Source organism: Agrilus planipennis, unplaced genomic scaffold (assembly GCF_000699045.2).
Source record: "Agrilus planipennis isolate EAB-ADULT unplaced genomic scaffold, Apla_2.0 scaffold34, whole genome shotgun sequence".
Classification (NCBI taxonomy): Eukaryota; Metazoa; Arthropoda; class Insecta; order Coleoptera; family Buprestidae; genus Agrilus; species Agrilus planipennis.
The window spans coordinates 1,412,457-1,419,007 of record NW_020439170.1 but is presented as its reverse complement, the minus strand read 5'-3'; positions in this window follow the sequence as shown (position 1 = coordinate 1,419,007).

The window sequence follows — 6,551 nt, the reverse complement described above, 5'->3', positions numbered from 1 at the left end:
TTAAATTACTTAGGTTATGAATTATTCTATTTATTTACACTACTGTTGATATATCACTATTCACTGCGCTATTTATTTCACTGCTATCACTGTCAATTGTTTTTCTGGATTCACTTCTGCAGCGGTCAATTTATTTCTCCTCCTCTCGGCGATCGTCTCTTCCTTTAAATACGCTTTTGTTTACTTTCTGGAACCTTCTGGAAACATTCGGATAGTTTATTTTTTTCTTTGAACTGTTTAACTGCTTTCCCAGAACGCCCGCGGCTAGTCGGCTAATCGATAAGCTGTTCACGCACACGTGTGCCCAATCGCACACAAACACACTCGTGCTCGTACATTTGTGAACGGCAATATTGACTAAAAAAGTGATAAGCAGCGCAAATTCAGGTACAGACTTTTATCTTCTATTTTAACAACATACGATTTAGTTAGGTAGTTACACAGTTTATAATTTGTTACTTTATTTTTTTAATGCCTTCTTCTTTGTTGTATGTTTGAGATAGCCAGCTTGTATAATGTTCGTTATAAATTAACATGACTGTAATTAATTAAAAAATTAAAAAGAAGACTCACCCCTAATTACCCAGTCTCGCGTTGATAATGCCCACGTATGAAGTGGGCGAAACACGTGTCCGCTCAGAAAGTTTTTGTGGTAATTAGGGGTGAGTCTTCTTTTTAATTTTTTAATTAATTATTATTTACCACAGTCTCCTTTTTCTACTTTTAACATGACTATAGATAAATTAAATCTGCAGTACCTAGTGATTTAGCCTTGACTGCCGAATATTGATGGAATCTCTAATTGTTTACTACGATATTAATTTATTGTCTTGCGTATTGAATTACCCGCGATAAAGAAATAATTCGTCGGTCGGGTCGTCTAGTTCAATTTAAAATCCCGTCCGCGCACACAATTGACAATATAATTAATCGGTTCGGAGAGCAAACGACAAACTTTGAGATAAGTATTAAGGGGGATGATGATGCTAGATGTATGTAAGCAAAAAGTATTCGGGACCAATTTGGAGTTAGAACTTTCCCTCTATCTAAACACGGTTTGGGACTTTCGACGCCAACAATTAATAGCGGATACCGCGACGTGGAGCAACACGACAGACGGCGACGCCTTGGATGCTTATAAAAAAAACTAACCTGAAAAGTCATTCGTCAACTGAAAACATAGTAGATAGTTTTCCATTTATGCTATTGCTGTTTAGGTCAATGCNTGTAATATCGAAAAGAATAGGAGAACGAGTCCTCTGTTTATGGAAGTCAATAAGAAATAAGCGAGATAGGTTGGTAGGACACCTTCTCAGGCATGAAGGTCTAGTCAGAGACATATTAGAGACATAAGCAGGAGTTAAGAGGAGTAGAGATACACCTATATTAGATTACTGATTGCAAATATATTGAAGGTGTGACATGTTCTAGTTTTAGGGAAATGCGAAGATTAGCTCAGGATAGGAAAGAGTGGAGGTACGTGTCTAACCAGTCTTAGGACTGACAACCTAATGAATATTGAAACAGAGACAGTGATCGTCATTTATTTGCGGTGTTTACTGTATATGGATAATATATGAAGTTTCTCTTTAGAAATCTATAGATAGTAATTTATGGAGACTCTCTTGTGTCAGAGATTTATAACTCTAACTGAGCTTAACGCGATTGATTTGTTGTTTTCTATTGTAAAGTTCTTACTGAAAAAGCGAAATTAAAATAGTCAAATTATCGCGCAAATGAAGAATAAGAAGTGACGGCAAATTCCGTTCTTTGACATCATCTTCAGAGCGCTCTAACGATTTTGACCGCGTTTTTGATGTAGCCCAGCATTATAAGTAAGGGATGGACGGTAAGGAGATTGGTTTCGTACGATACGTTCTGTGTTGTTTGTTCGCTTGCGCTTACAAAGCCGCAGAGTTTAATTAGGTTTTGTCGCCGATTCCGATGGCGTCGTCTCAAGGAACCAACTTTTAATTAAGATCCAGTCCAAGAGGCCGGCAATCGACAAAATGACAATTCCGCTTTTCCCTCAAAAAACGCAATTTACGATTTCCAGCGAGCGCGACACACAGGGACACGAGAATGTTAACGATCTAATAAGGGACGGGGGGTGAAGGAATAGGTAAACGAAGACAACAGACATCGTTAACTTTGATTTCGGTATTATTACCACAGGAAATGAGATCCGTTTATTATTAAAAAAAAATGCGAAATAAAAACGAAATTGGTAGATGGAATATCAATAGACCTGCTCAAAACAATTTTAATTGGAAAAATAAAACACAAAGAATGTCATCACCAAAGCCAACGAAGAATAAATAACAGGAGAACAGTTCTACGGACAGAACGAAGCTGTATTAGAAAAATATTTTTAATTAAATTATGGAATTCTAAAATAAAATAAAGATAAGAGAAGAATAATAATCGATAGCCTTCTTTGAGAGTTTCGAAATAAATACTTTATGCCTGTTAAGTAGGAACCTAATCTTGGTTCACCAGGTTCACAAAATAATGAACAGAAAGACTATTATTTTATTTTATTCCTGTGTTCGGTTTTGGGTTTAGAAGAAATAAAGGAAAACGGGAGACCATTCTAGTTTTACGAGTAACAATAGAGAAAACGATAGAAAAAGGAAAGAGTGCATACGTAAGATTTTTAGATTTAGAAAAAGCTTTTGACAATGTTCAATGGGACAAGATGTTAAATATACTTAAAAATGTAGGGATGACTTATAGAGATAGAAGAGTGATACTAAGTTTGTATAAAGAGCAACAGGCAGTTACAGAGATGGGCCTGCATCGTAAAGAAGTAAATATTTGGAAGGGAGTCAGACAGGGATGCAAACTGTCACCGCTACTTTTTAATCTACACATCGGAGACGCGATCAACATTATTAAAGATAGTACAACTGTAGGGATACATATACAGGGGCAAAAGATTAGTATGTTTAGATTTGCAGATGATATAGCAGTATTTTAGCATCTAGCAAGGACTTAGAGATAGCTTTAAATAAAATGGATACGGTACTGATAAAACAGTACTGTATGAAAATAAATAGGTAAAAGTAAAACAAAAATACTGGTATGCAAGGGAAGAAAAAGTACAGAAAAAGCGAATATAAACATAGGAGATGAAAAATTAGAAGAAGTGACTGATTTTAAGTATCTAGGAAGTCAATACGGAAGGAGTAGTAGGGATAAAAAGCAGAGGATAGCGCAGAGTCGAGTCGCCTTCAATAAAAAGAAGTCACTTCTATGCTCGCAAACGATTAATTTAGAAATTCGAAAGAGATTGTTAAAGGTGTATGTTTGGAGCGCAGCGATGTACGGGTGCGAAACATGAACGGTGAGCGTTGCGGAAAAGAAAAGGTTAGAAGCGTTTGAAATGTGGTGTTCCAGGCGAATAATGAGGATACCGTGGATAGAGAAGGTTAGAAATTAAGTGATATTTTAAACTATAGGAGAACAGAGGACTCTATGGAAGTCAATCAGAAATAGGCGAGATGGGTTGGTAGGACACCTTCCCAGACATGAAGATCTAGTCAGAGACATATTAGAAGCAGAAACAGGAGTAAGGAGGGGTAGAGGTAGACCTACATTAGATTACTGTTCGCAAATAGTTAAGGATATGGGTTGGTCTAGTTTTGAGGAAATGCGAAGATTAGCTCAGAATAGGATAGTGTGGAGATGCGTGTCCAACCAGTCTTAAGGCTGACGACCTTCTTCAATCTTTTTTTTACGCTTATAAGTTTAGACAGTAGTAACGTGGTTACTACTTCTAAGTCGACACTACAGCATTTTTTTTTGCCAATTAACTTCAAATTGCTGAGCGAAATTAAGTTATTCCCTTAATATTATGCTCCCCGGTTAACCAGAAAACTACTTCTGTGTTTAATGTAAAGTCGCAGGTTTAATTTATGCTCTCGGTTTCGTTTACTGCCAATTTCATTTTTAAATGCGAACTAGTAATTCGACAGAATCCGCTCCCACGAGTTTATTGCCAATCTCAAGAACGGCATAAGCACAATCCGGGCTCTTATTTATGATGGTAATTAATATCCAAGTTGAATTGATAGCGACCAAGTTGTAGCTTCTTAGCCGTATAATAAATAATAAAATCGACGTGACGTCGTTACTAATCTTGCCATATACCACCATTTACTCCAGTAGGCAATATGTAATTGGCTAAAAAAATTACATCAAAGAGTAGTAGATAGAATCAATTCGCGATTTCGAAAAGTGAAATAACTTATTGGTTGCTAATCATACCTCACATCGAATGATAGTACAACGATCGAAAGAATGCTCGCTTTGACGTATAAATGATAATTGCTTGTAAACAAATGACATACATGAAGGTTGATGACCGAAATCAGTGAACTCCAATAACTTTAAAAAGTTAGATCGAAGATGTCGAGTTTCCGGCACAGCGGTTCACGATCAAGTTTAAAGTCAGTTAATCAACTATGAGTTATTAGATCAACAAAACTCTTAACAAATAGAAAATAATTTAACTAAATGTTCATAAATTGAACTCCGCACACATTCATGATGGTTATACCAATTTTTGAATACTTGTGTCCTATTCTTTGCTATTTACAACCCTCTATATATAAATAGATATCTAAATCTCTTTATGCGACACTTTGCAGGCTAACTAATTGTAAGCACTTACAGATACATGAATTTTCTTTTTAGTAACTTTTAAACATTAACCTGAAATTAATTTATATTAAAATTAAATTATTGAAGAAAAATTGTTGCTGCTATAATTGTGATCCGTCAAATGGGAGGAGCCTAAAAACATGGCGCCGATTAGGGAAAATTTATCGTAATTCCTATAGTGTACCGTGCAATTTCCAAGTTTTTAAATTACAATAAAATGATAAGTATTGACACAATATGTGATTGGGCTGACACAAAGCCTCGGAAAGGAAATTTCGTTGAAGGTGAGCGTGTTTTTAATGCCAATCACATTATAAAATTCGGAAATAACAAATCCGGAAGCTAGCCTTCAAATTCACAGACCACTTCTATATAACATTTTGTACTTAATGAGATTATTGGTGATTTAATAAGGAAACGCTTTTACGAAAATAATATAAAAAGACCTTTCTGTATCATGACAACGTCAAACAACAGGATGATCGGGAAATGCCATTTTGTTTGAGTATAATTTGTGAGCAGTTTTCGTGGCAAATTCGATGGATTTCGGCGGTAGTCGCCAAGTCTGAAGTCAAATTAATTATAAAAGCCACCGCTCCACGTATAATCTTTAGAAGGAACATCGTCATCAGCAACGCCGACAGCATCACCGACGGCGAAAAAGTCGGACAACTAATACATAGTGGTCGGTTGCAGGGCCAGCTGACAAGTTTCCATTTTTCAGACTTACATCGTCGACGGCGAAAATTAATATTAGCCCGGTTGTTGTCGGTCGGTCGGTCGGTCGGGCACTTTTTTGAATCCGTTTGTTTCGAATGCGTGTTTGTCAGCTGCATTACTACTACGCTCAGTTTTTCCTTGAATACACCATTTGTCACCGGCTATATGACGGCTTTTCACTTAAAGTGGCGCCCGGTTCGTCAAAAAATAAGACTAGTTCTTATAAAATGACTACAACGGAGGCCGCTACTTATCGTGAGATACGGCAGAATAGCTAAGATGAAGACGGAAACTGGTAGAAAAAATAAGTGATTTTTATGGAAACAATTTCGTGAGATTGTCGATGTTTAGATAAAGGGAATTGCTATTCTATACAAAATAGTTTATGTACTAGGTTCCCAAACTTTCTCAATACTTCGACGCTATATATTGTAACATCTTTTTAACATGCCAAAATACCACATAAACTATTTAATTCTCCAATTTTTCCCTCTATATGAAGTTAAAATTCTCTGGACTAAAATAACCAACTCCGAACATAATAATTATGTATTTAATTATTAGTAGATATTAATTAGCTTTTGGACAGCATAAAGCACATACCTGCGTGTTCTGGGTAGGTATATTCATAACTACTTTACCGAACTAATAAAAATATTGCAGGTTACAGAGGTTTCTACATCGATAGATATCACAGAAGCACAACATACTTTTAAATCGGTATAACAGTTAATACCATTAATACATAAAGTTTCATTTTAATATTCAAATATGTCTTAAGTTTGTTTATGTATAGGTACCTATGCAAACTTATAGTTTAAAATTACAATCAGGAACCTAGTACATCTACGACTTTGAAAAATCTTCTAAATATCTAGGTAGGCACTTTCTCTCTCTAATATTTACTAAAATCCCTAGACAAAAATTTTCAGTCTCTCTCCAGTATCTCAGGGTCTTTCAGCGTCTCTGAGAGCGTCTCTCACAGTCTTTCACAGACCCTCAGTTATTACCTAGGTGTTTTTATGGATCTCTCACAGTCTCTGTATGAGAGACTCGAACGATAAAATTGTTAATTCAGAGATTCGAGTCTCTCGAGACTAAATGAATAAAACTGAAAAATTGAGAGACTCGAGTCTCTCGCAGAAAGACTGGGATCTCTGAAATAT